This window comes from Podarcis liolepis, assembly GCF_965112155.1.
Source record: "Podarcis liolepis genome assembly, chromosome: 6".
NCBI classification, from domain to species: domain Eukaryota; kingdom Metazoa; phylum Chordata; class Lepidosauria; order Squamata; family Lacertidae; genus Podarcis; species Podarcis liolepis.
Genome location: NC_139559.1, coordinates 77,569,922 through 77,582,718, shown reverse-complemented (window position 1 = coordinate 77,582,718; position 12,797 = coordinate 77,569,922). Strand labels below are relative to the sequence as shown.

Here is a 12,797-nt window from a genome sequence, read left to right as displayed (position 1 = left end):
GTACCACGGGTTAAGAACTTTACTTCAGGATGAGGACAGAAATCACGCGGCAGCAGCGGGAGGCCCCATTAGCTAAAGTGGTACCTCAGGTTAAGAACAGTTTCAGGTTAAGAATGGACCTTCAGAACAAATTAAGTTATTAACCCGAGGTACCACTGTACTTTGGGGGGAAGTAATGAACAGAAGGGGTGTTACCCAAAAACCCAAACGTGTTTACGGGCCTAAAAAAGCTGGTGACCTCCAAACATAGATGATTCGCGGACCACTGGACCCTATTTTGTTTTTTAGTTTTTTTGTCTGAGCTGTTGGACTACTAGAGAAAACCTAGGAAACTTATATGTAGCATATTTATCCCTATCAACCAGTTGGCAAAAGATTTTCTCCTTACTATTCAAAAAGGAAACTGTCGGAAAGAATCTCTTTCAAGAACCTTTCCCCAGGGGAATTATACAGTGAGCAATATAATACAAAAGGGCAGGTTTGTGGCCTTCATGACTAGGTGAGAGATTATCTTTAGGAATTGGGGAGGGGAGAGTTTCTCCACAGTCTAGTCAGCAGCAACCTTTTGTTCTTTGGAAGTTCTGAAATCACAAGGCAGAAATGGACATTACAGGAACACAGGAAGCTGGCTTTTACTCAATCCATCTGGCGCAATATTGCCTACACAGAGTAGCAGCAGAAAGGTTTCGGACAGGACCTTTTCTTAACCCAACCCAGAGACACCAAGACTTGAATCTGGCACCTACTGCATGCATAGCAAAAGCTCTTGCAACCCGAGAAAAACAGCAGCCATGGCTCCATCTTTCTTGCTCCATCCATTCCTTATAGGGTCTACCTATAACACATACAAGGGATGCGGGTGGTGCTGTGGGTTAAACCACAGAGCCTAGGACTTGCCGATCAGAAGGTCAGCAGTTCGAATCCCCGCGACAGGGTGAGCTGCCGTTGCTCGGTCCCTGCTCCTGCCAACCTAGCAGTTCGAAAGCACGTCAAAGTGCAAGTAGATAAATAGGTACCGCTCTGGCGGGAAGGTAAACGGCGTTTCCGTGTGCTGCTCTGGTTCACCAGAAGCGGCTTAGTCATGCTGGCCACATGACCCGGAAGCTGTACGCTGGCTCCTTCGGCCAATAAAGCAAGATGAGTGCCGCAACCCCAGAGTCAGCCACGACTGGACCTAATGGTCAGGGGTCCCTTTACCTTTATAACACATATGAGATGATGTCACTGCACTGGCCATGTTGTTGCTTTACATAACTGGCTAGCAGGAGAAGGAAGACTATAGCATTTTAATGTCACATCACATGGAGAAAGGGGGGGGGAGGAAATATGGTGGTGCGGCTATGTTTCATGTCTTTTTTTTTTTAGTTTACATTTTTATTACACCATTCTTCCTAAAAGTTCTGGGCAGTGTTCCCCATTTAATCTTCACAATACTAGTGAGATAGGCCAGCTGAGAGATGATACTGGCCCAAGATCATCCCCTAAGATTTACGAGTGAGTTGGGAATCATATCCAAGTTTAACCAACTGAAGTTCAACACTCTATCCAAGATGCCACACTGTCTAGCTCTATCCTAAGTTTGCTCACAGGGGAGCCAGTTACTGGTACAATCCATGACCTTGTCTAAATCAAAGCTGCCAACATTGCCTCCGGCTTGAGTACTGGGTGTAATTTTTGCATTGCAAAAAAGTTGACAGAATTAGAAAAGTTGTCTAGGGCTATATAGCTGAGAAGTCATGAGATTTTCCAGCTTCTTCCCATTTCTACACAAGTTTATCTAGAAGTATATCCACCGCCCAGTGATCTTCGGTTGAAAGGTAGTATCTAAATTTAATCATCAACAACAACAATATCAAGGTGCTCAGGTAGGTGGCAGAAAAGGGGACAACACTCTTGTATCTTTAATAGTTGTGTCCTGCTGAGATCCCCTCTTCTGTCCAACTATTGAAGGTACAGGAGCCCTGCCCAGTTTTGAATCTGGCCATGTTGTGGGAAAGATGCCCCCACCTCATTGCCTCAGAGCCCACTGAGAGCCTATCCTGCTGTAAGGTAGCTTTGCATCAGATAAACGTCAACATAGGAGAAAGGGCTGGTTGGTACATGGAACTGGGTAGACCTTGCTTTTTAAGAGTTGAGGCCAACTTCAGGTGGCCTTGGACACCCACAATATTTTCACTATGGATGCTTGGCCTCTGCACGCCACCTCTGCCTCTGCCCGCTGCCTTACCACAACACATGACAATGTGACGTCATGACGTCATGTAGTGTGAACGTGCCACCAGGCACCCACAGTCTGGGGTGGAGGTTGCAGTCTAGAACAGAGCCACCTGTGCCCTTGGTGTATGAGTGTGGGGTGAGCGGGTGTAGCACAAAAGGTAATGGCTCTGTTAAGCTCTTCTTCTCTCCAGTCTCAGACTCAGTTTTATTGTAGCTGCAACAGAAAAAGTCAGTGCTAATACCCTACCATTGTGATGAGTTTGCCAACCAACCTGTAAGGAAGGCATAGCCCATCCTTCTCTTGTTCCTTCATCTGTACAAATCAGTAGGTTGACATTTTCACAGCATGGGGAAAAGCATGATCAGTTGATAATGGGACGTGGGTGGCGCTGTGGTCTAAACCACTGAGCCTCTTGGGCTTGCCAATCAGAAGGTGGTTCGAATACCCACAATGGAATGAGCTCCTGTTGCTCTGTCCCAGCTTCTGCCAACCTAGCAGTTCAAAAGCACACCAGTGCAAGTAGATAAATAGGTACCACTGTGATGGGAAGATAAACAATGTTTCTGTGCACTCTGGTTTCCATCACAGTGCCAGAAGCAATTTAGTCATGTTGGCCACGTGACCTGGAAAAGCTGTCTGTGGACAAACACCGGCTCCCTTGGCCTGAAAGTGAGAAGAGTACCGCAACCCCATAGTCACCTTTGACTGGACTTAACCATCCAGGGGTCCTTTATCTTTACCTTTATCTTAATGTTTGCAGCTCAAGTGACTGTTAAAGGCACAGGTGCAGGGACCGCTGGCCAGGAAAAAGGAAGGTTGGCAATCCTGCACAGAGATGGTGCTTACTGGCTGCTGTCCAGTCATTCATAGCTGTAAATAGTTTTGCTAAGTTTCTTTCCCTACACAGTCAGGCAGAGATGAGCAGAATGTGAGCTTCCACCCCTTCAATTACAGATCGTAAAAACCAACTCTTCTGTTCAATTGTCTTTCACTTCCCACATAGTGCTTGAAAACAGTTTTCTTAAATTAAACATTGCTTCCTCCTCCACACAGTTGTCTGCTTCCTGCTCACATTATTCTCTCTCTTTTCTGCTTTATGGATTCAAATTGGCTACTTTGTCTACCTCATTATCATCGTTCCCTGCACCCCCTGCACAGTCAACCAGGGTAAGTTCCCATCAGAAGCATGAGGCTCCTTGGATTTGCCATTTGAAATATCCTCTCTCCATCTGACATTATGCTCTTTTTTATGCGACTAATATTTTTCGAAAGGTCACTGCACAGGGATGAATACGGGGGACATTTAGTGTTACAGTGAAAGATATTTGGGAGTCCAGTTGAAAGATTCAAACTCAAGTCTCTCTCCTCTGAGAAGGCCACATGCAGAAAGAAAGAAGGAATCCTTAGCCTAGGAAGGAGTCAGATCCTCTGACTGGAGATGCTGTTGAAATTCTATGTAGTTCTTCAAGATTCAGGAACATATACTGAGTCAAACTACAAATCTAGTCCAGCCCCCTGCAATGCAGGAATCTTTTGTTCATAGTGGGGCTTGAACTCATTACCCTGAGATTAAGAGTCTCCTGCTCTACTAATTTTAAACTACAGAAAAGTTATTACTGAAGCAATACTGTGGCAGCTTTCAAAAGTTTAAAGCATTACTGTGCCAGCTTTGACACAACTGATCTGGTTAGATCTGAATTGCTTTATGCAAAAATTAGGTAACCTATCCAGAATTTACCTTTTTCTTCTGTTTATCCCAATGGTCTTATATTTAACAACATTTTTTTCTCTCTTTTAGATTTGCTGAGGGGAAGAGGAGGAAAAACCACACCACCGTTGCAATATATCATCACGACATTAAGATATGAAGATGCCACGCAATAGCATCCCCGTCGAATCAGTTTATTTTTCCTCCAGAATGATAAAGTTACTAAAAACAGCATTGGCTTGAAAACATTCTTGGGTCAATCTAATCAGCTGAAGTGGTTTTTGGAAGAAGCCAAGATAGAGCTGATCCTATTGGAAGTTAACACTTTCACTTCCGTGATCTTGTAACAACGTGTCTCTTTCCCATATGCCCACTCATACTTATATGGATTCAGGGCAAGTATGGCTTCCAATCAAAGTGATGTCCAAACAAATATTTCCTCGCAAGTGGGAACAAAATGTTTCTTACCAGTGCTTGTGATTTCTCCCTGCAGCATCAGGCAGCCAAAGACAGAGCGCCAGGCTACAAAGATCATTATTAAAACACAGGAATGGAAAATTTGGCAGTGGTTGTGACCCACAAAGTAATGCTACCTGGGACTACCACATTTTTTAATCAAGATGATGATGATTTAAAATTGTATGACACCCTATACTCGCTGGTCTCAGGGTGGTTCACATAAAAAAACAATATAAAAACACAACATGCATAATAAAAATAAGGACAAGAAAAACCAACTAAAACCCACTCCTCAACACATTTTAAAAGGGCATTAGGTGTCAATCAGCCAAAGGCCTGGTTAAAGGGGAATGTTTCTGCCTGGTACCTAAAGGTGTATAATGAAGGCACCTGCTGAACTTCCCTGGGGATAGTATTCCACAAATGGGGAGCCACTATAGAAAAGCCCCATTCTCATTTTGCCACCCTCTGGACCTCTCATGAAAAAGCCACACGAAGGGGAGCCTCAGAAGATGATCTCAGGGTCCGGGTAGGTTCATATGGAGAGAGGCAGTCCTTGTGGTATTGCAGTCCTGAAACTAAAATGAAAGAACCACACAGTAATTGTGGTGAGCTTCAAGTCTTACTAATGAGCTCTTGACCTATGAGCTACATTCCCATTTGAGAAGACTTATCCCACATGTTGATTTTATATGTAATGCCTTAGTTACAACTGATGACCCAAACCTCTTTTTCATATATTGGGAGTTGTAGCCAAATAAATTAAAGGGGCCTACTGAAATGAATGGACCTAAGTTAGTTGTAGGGACACGGGTGGTGCTGTGGTCTAAACCACAGAGCCTAGGGCTTGCGGATCAGAAGGTTGGCAGTTCGAATCCCCGCGGCGGGGTGAGCTCCCGCTGTTCTGTCCCAGCTCCTGCCCACCTAGCAGTTCAAAAGCACGTCAAGCACAAGTAGATAAATAGGTACCGCTCTGGCGGGAAGGTAAACAGCGTTTCTGTGTGCTGTTCTGGTTCGCCAGAAGCAGCTTAGACATGCTGGCCACATGACCTGGAAGCTGTCTGCGGACAAACGCCAACTCCCTCAGCCTATAGAGTGAAATGAGTGTGCAACCCCAGTGTCGTCCTAACGGTCATGGGTACCTTTACCTTTGCATTTAACTTAGTCATGTTGATTAATCTGAGAGAGTGTATTCTGGCTAAGACTAACATTGGATGCATACAGCCCTACTTTTATACCCCACCTTTTTTCCTAGGAGCTCAAGGTGGCATTCATGGTTCTACCCCTCTCCATTTTATACTCACAATAACCCTGTGAGGTAGGTTAAGCTGAGAGAGAGAGAGCATGCTGGCCCAAAGTCACCCATCAAGCTTCAAAGCTGAGTGGGAATTTCAGCCCTGGTTTCCCAGGACCTGGTCCAATACTTTAACCCCTACACCACTGTGGCTTCCATATTTGTGAACCCCTTTCTGTTAGATGGAGCCATCTTATTCAGATTGTGCACCTCATCAGGTGTGCTTGCTGCCTGTCCTGCATCCCAGGAAGGTATTGTTTTATGGAAAGGCATTTTTGCATGGTTGATGCTCCCAGTTCATACACACCAGGGTCCTCCTCAAAATGCCAGCTACACACCTGGTTGATTTGTTCATTCTTTATTGGCTTCATTTCTGCACCACATCATGAGAAAAGTTCGCCCATATCTAATGTGGAGCGGGTGGTGCTCTGAGCCACTGAGCCTCTTGGGCTTGCTGATCAGAAGGTCAGCAGTTTGAATCCCCGTGATGGAGTGAGCTCCCGTTGCTCTGTCCCAGCTCCTGCCAACCTAGCAGTTCAAAAGCACGCCAGTGCAAGTAGATAAATAGGTACTGCCTCAGCGGGAAGGTAAATGGTGTTTCCGTGCACTCTGGCTTCGTCACAGTGTCCCATTGCACCAGAAGTGGTTTAGTCCTGCTGGCCGCATGACCGGGAAAGCTGTCTGTGGACAAACACCGGCTCCCTCAGCCTGAAAACAAGATGAGTGCTGCAACCCCATAGCCACCTTTGACTTGACTTAACTGTCCAGGGGTCCTTTACCTTTTCTTTTTTTTTTTAACCTTACTCACTCATGAGATTGGCGAGGAGTGGGGAAAATATTGCATGTCATGACCTCACAATATGACATTCATTATTCAGGACACTGTAAACCCATTTGAGATTTAATGTCTAGTTTGATATACACAGCTATTGAGAAATATAAAAAACATTGTTACATTGAAACAAGAGTTTGGCTGGGGGTCCTGAGAGATCAACATTCAGAAACTTCCTCAGGCAAAAATTGGGTATCGCTGTGAAAATGGCTGTTGGCAAAGTACAGCCTTATCTCACAGAATGGTTGTTGCACACACAGTGTAAAGTGCCCTGTGGTCTTGTAGGTACGTGTAATGGCTATGAGTTACTCGTGCGTAAACTGGTGTCTCTCTAGGCTAATTTGCCTTGTTAAACCTTTCTGACTGCACAGCCCTTGCTCATCGCGGCTGCCTCAATCGCTGGCAGAATCCGTCAGTGGGCGTTTCTTGAACCTCTTCCAACATAAAAGTTGTTTGACACCCAGCCTCCTCCTCCTCTCACTGCGCGGGAGTCTTCTGCACAGGGAGGGCGTGGGCAGCGGAGGACCTGGGCTCTCCTCACTGATGTCCAGTGAAGAGTCCTGGAGCCCTCTCTCTGATTCCCCCATCTGCCCCCCTTTCTCCCTGGTGTTGCGCTGATTTGCTTCCCCCTCTACTGAGCTGTTTCTCCCCCTGCTGCTGGGTCCTTCGCCAGCATCATCTGGGAGCCTCCCCTTCACCTCTCGCTCTGATGTCAGTTCCCTGACAGTACGGAAGGGACTGGTTTTGAATCTGAGGGAAAATAAAGAATATGTGATGGGCACCATAACAGAACCCGACAAATAGTGCGCTGCATGGCTCTTCTGATTATGCGTTTCTATAAAAACTATAACAACAACAGAAGTTTGAGGTGTTGAATCACTGAAGCCGTTACATATTATCTGGGATTGTGTGACAAGATTAAATATTTCTGGGAAGAGAAGACCGAAGGAATCCACTTAGTGATAGGATTTACTCCTCTTCATGACCCGGCACCATTTATCCAAGCAAGTCACTCTCAACACAAAGCTATCTGAACACGGATGATGAAAGATGGATGATGAGATGTTACTGAGGTGGCCAAGAAGCTAATTTTACACAAATGAAAATCCTTGCAGCCATAAAACAGACATAAAACATAAGTGTGTTGGCTTCTGTGGAAAGCTTCTCTCTTCACCTAAATGATTATCATAGGGATGTGTGGGTTGCTTTCATGGGCATCCCTGATTAACAATTTCTAGTCTCAAAAACCTACGCTTGGGCAGTATGTTTCCTTCAGGAGTGGGAAGCCCTTTTCAGCCGAAGGGCAACATGCCTTCATGGGAAACCTTCCAGGGGCCACAAACCAGTGGCCGTTGGGGGCCCAAGCAAATGTGGTTGGCACAATATCAATGTGACTCTTGCCTCAGTGCATAAGGCAACATCACATCCACACAAAGGCAGGAATTCAACATTGTGCTGTGATCCTTGCTGTTGTGGCCTGACTGGATGCTGAGGAGGGGTGGGAGGCACTAGCTAGGGAAGAAGGGAAGAAGGCTCACAGGCTGCAGACTGGTGGTTGGATGATGATGAGTCGTCAGCAGGAGAAGACTGGGTGGAGGAGGTGTTAGAAGCTGAAGAGGCAATCGGGTTTAGTGAGCAGGAAGAGTCCGTGGCAGAGAGCAGTTCAGAATCTGAGGCAGAAGTGGAGGCTGGAGATGAGCAGGGCCAAGAAACAGTGATCAGGTAGGCTGCTGAAGAAGCCAGGGTGTCTCCCCATCCTGCTGTGACCAGCTTCCCTGGTCTCTCAGAACCAGAAGACGAATGAAGAGAGAAGAGCAAAGAAAGGCAAGGTGACAAAGTCTCAGATTGCTTGGGAAGGACCATGGGGAGGAGGAGACTTATACAACCTTGAAAAGGCTGGGGACCTTCAGTTTCACATGGACAAGATCTACTGGGACTAGTTGCTGTGCTCACCAAGCCTGGCCTCCTGAGTTGGCCTTGTTTCCTTGAATAAAGAGTTAACTTCACTGACCCCATGTGAGTCTTTGCTGACCTGTACCTGACACCTTCTCCTGACATTGTTCTGTCATTGCCAGCGTTTCTGCTTGCCAGATGGAGCAACCTCCTTCTCCTCCCTTATGTACTTTTGTGGTGGTCTACCATGTGCTCCCTGCAAGATATTGTACTTTTTTAAAAGCAAAACTTTCAAAACCTATTTTCAAATGTATCTTCATAAGCATGGGAACTAGAAATATTCTTTTAAAAAAACAAAAACTCCCACTAACAACACAATTCTGTGCATGTCTACTCAGAAGTAAGGCCCACTGAGTTACAGGAGACTTACTGCCCAGCAGCCTGAAGCTCTGAAGAGCTGCATTCTTTAAATGCCTTTAGAACCGACATGGATCTCTGAGCCGGCGAACAAAACATTAAAATCAAATACATATTAACATGGATAATAAACCACAAAAGTGCAAACAACCGAGAAATCAATTAAACAGCTGAAAAAAAGAAATTGTCAGAGAACAAATAGTCAGCACCCAAGAAAGAAGCAGAACCAATTAAGGGGCTCTCCGCTGCCTCTGAAACAGCAGAGCCTTTGGCCAACACCAAAGGGTGATTTGGGGGATGGAGGGAATGGAGAACTGATTCTCTGACGAGTTTCAAACATTTGGAACCATCTTCTCCTTAGGCTCTAGCAGTGAACAATGTGCTATTCCACGTGCAGTGCTGTGTACAGATAGCCTTGCTGCATCTCCATCTCCTACACATCGGTGTCATTTTTGAGCTTTGCAGAATTCTCTTGGCTTCATTATTCCCCACATGATTGACTAGATAATAAGATGTCATGCATTCTCCTCTAGAGTGACACAAGCAAAAATGAACCTTCATTAAAAGAAAGAGAGAGGGAGAAAGAGAGTTAGAGAGTTCACGCTATGTTTCATGTGGGTATAATACTCTCTTATTTACAAATTATTAACTTTCTTTTCTTTCTTCTTGAGTTACACATCAGCCCCTGACTCATGAACCATGCATTCGTTCCATTAGCACAACAATGGGATTTTTTTAAAAGGCTGTCACTCTGAAAAACCTCCATTGTACCCGGTGGTTACTGACAACAGTAATTGTGTCATATTTAGGTTGACATGAGTCAGCAATTTGAAAGTCAATTCATGCAGAGGTTGTTGAAGGGAAAGAAAATGGGATTTTGCTATTATACCTCTACAAAGCGATGGTGATGATATAGGAAGCTAAGTTATACCAAATCATGCTATTGTTGGCATATCCCCATGGAGGATAAGGCTTTCAGGGGCAACTAGTTATTATGGTTATATATTGCCTTCAGTATAAAAGGCAGTGTGCCTACTGTGTTCCTGTCTTACTTATGGACAACCCATAGCCCAGGGGCAGATTCACTATGAAACTAATGAAACTTAAGCTTCAGGGCCTGTAATACTGGAGGGTTATGTGCTGCTTGAAGAAGTGCTTTCTTTTGTCTATCCTCTGTGTGTGTGTGTGTGTGTGTGTGTGCACGCGCACGCGCGCAATGCATAATTTTATGAACGTGTACAGTGGTACCTCGGGTTACATACGCTTCAGGTTACATACGCTTCAGGTTACAGACTCCACTAACCCAGAAATAGTACCTCAGGTTAAGAACTTTGCTTCAGGATGAGAACAGAAATTGTGCTCCAGCGGCGCAGCGGCAGCGGGGGGGCGCCATTAGCTAAAGTGGTGCTTCAGGTTAAGAACAGTTTCAGGTTAAGAACGGACCTCCAGAATGAATTTAGTACTTAACCCGAGGTACCACAGTATCTCAAACCCTTAGCCACTACAGAAGATGAAGGACCAGGCCGAAGACCTTCATTAAACACCCCATTTCTTTATTTGCCACATTTATATTCCACCTTTCTACCCAATGGTGCTCAATGCACCTAACATCCATGTAAAAGCCCTCTTTAGTTGTCCAAGTGTGTAGGTGGCATGGGCCAAGGCATGCTGGTAAGTTCTGAATAGAACTTGTAGGTTGGAAAACAGTTTGCCTCATGTGCTTATGAGCTGCCCTGTGATCAAGAACCCAGCATGATTGGAGAAATTCAATGATATTGTCCCCTTCCTCTCCACCATTTTATCTGCCCACAACTAGGGCTGTGCCATATATCAATATATCATCTAAAACAGGTTTGAAGTCCACATTGTGATATCAGTTTCATAGCTTTTGACCTGGCAATATATCACAAATCATAATGTGTGTTAGGGCTGGGTGGTATATCGTCCAAAACTGGTTTCAAGTCCAAATCATGATTTTGGCTTCAGAATTTTTGACCTGGCAATATACTGTGAATTGTGATGTTTTTGTTTGTGTGTGTGCTGTGCAAAAATCACAATGCGGGGGGAAACCGTGAAGCCAGCCAATGCCTCTGCATAGCTCCATCCTTATTTCAGCCATTGTGACAAGTTGAATGATACCACCTTGAAACTGCATGTAAACAGAGGCTCTGGATTGCCTAAGGCCACCTGGTGACCTTCATGGTTCAGCGGGGATTTGAGCCTTGAGCTTCTTTGCCACACAAGTTCTACTCCTATAAAATTCACCCATATTTTAATGGATACAAAGCACTATAAGAAAGTGATGCTGAAGACCTTCGGTGCATTATTTCCAGATAGTGCATCTAAGCCACAGTTGATGGTTATATTTCCAGGGCAATGCAAAAACTGTACAGTTCCAGGAGGAACGCTCAAGAGTGTGACAAGGACAAAGCAGACAATGCGGCAGTCACTGAGGTCAAACTGCCAAGTGCATATCGTAAGGCATACATCATCTGTAGTGAACGAAAGCACACAGAATATTGGAAAAGTTCACCAAGAACATTGACCTTCTAAACATGCCCCTTCTTTCATAATAAGTAATGAAATGCAGCCACTTTTCTGTCATATGGATCATTTTTAAGGCTGGTAATTTCCCCCCCTGTACCCAAGGTAATTAAATAAAACATCATTGCCACCATAAAAAGCATAACCCACATATTTAAAGACACTACAGGTAGACACTAATGTGAGGTCTAAAGCCAAAATGCTTTCAGCATGGGCACACACACAAGTCACACATTATTATACAGGCCAATTTCATAGCTCGGGCACATCTAGAGATGCCTGCCTCGGTGTGATTAAATGCAGGCCAAATACAGCAAAGGGAATCCCTGGCCAGGCATTTCCAGAATTGACCAGACAAGGAGATTTTCATTTGCCCCAGGCTAATGGACCCTCGTACCTATGGGACCGCCTCTCCCGGTATGCCCCACGGAGAGCCTCAAGGTCCATAAATAGCAACACCCTAGTGGTCCTGGGCCCTAAGGAAGTTAGATTAGCTTCAACCAGAGCCAGGGCCTTTTCAACACTGGCTCTGGCCTGGTGGAATGCTCTGCCTCATGAGACCAGGGCCCTGCAGGATCCGATTTCTTTCCGCAGGGTCTGTAAGACAGAGTTGTTCCGCCTGGCCTTTGGCTTGGAGCCAATTTGATTCCCTCCCCCTCTTTCTTTTTTTCTTTTTCCTTTCTCCTCCTGTGATGAGGCTGCATTTTAATATTTTAATGTATCAATATTTTAATTTTTGTATTTTAAACTTGTTTTTAAGTTTTATTCATTCACCTTGTTTTTATTATTGCTTGTTAGCTGCCCTGAGCCCGGTCTTGGCTAGGGAGGGTGGAGTATAAATAAAAATTATTATTATTATTATTATTATTATTATTATTATTATTATTATTATTCTGGAAACTTTCTAGTCTCCCCAGAAAACACATGTCCAAAGAGTGTTGTTATTGCTCTGTTTTGTTTGGGAAGTAGAAATTAGGGCATATCTTCTCACTGACATTGACAGTCATGGTGGGATCTCTGGACCCACCCTATATATAGTAAGCCTGCAACTTACACAGGGATTACATTCCAGGGATCACACTGGAGAGCCAGTGTGGTGTAGTGGTTAAGAGCGGTAGTCACGTAATCTGGGGAACCGGGTTCGCGTCTCCGCTCCTCCACATGCAGCTGCTGGGTGACCTTGGGCCAGTCACACTTCTTTGAAGTCTCTCAGCCCCACTCACCTCACAGAGTGTTTGTTGTGGGGAAGGAAGGGAAAGGAGAATGTTAGCCGCTTTGAGACTCCTGAAGGGGAGTGAAAGGCGGGATATCAAATCCAAACTCTTCTTCTTCTCTTCTTCTTCTAAAGCCAAAATCGTGTGTAGTCAAAACATATTGTGTTAAATTTTGCATGGAATTGCCAGCATCTTTTTTCTCTGACACCCACCCCCTT

At 44.9% G+C, this 12,797-nt stretch overlaps 1 long non-coding RNA gene across 1 annotated transcript in view; it reads left to right on the top strand.

Moving 5' to 3' along the window:
* The window catches only part of LOC310710388, a 168,115-nt gene extending 164,067 nt beyond the window's left edge, over positions 1-4,048 (top strand). The window contains exon 5 of the long non-coding RNA XR_014528021.1: positions 4,017-4,048. This is a non-coding gene — a long non-coding RNA (uncharacterized lncRNA). The remainder of the gene's footprint in view (positions 1-4,016) is intronic.
* The last annotated feature ends 8,749 nt before the right edge of the window (positions 4,049-12,797 follow it).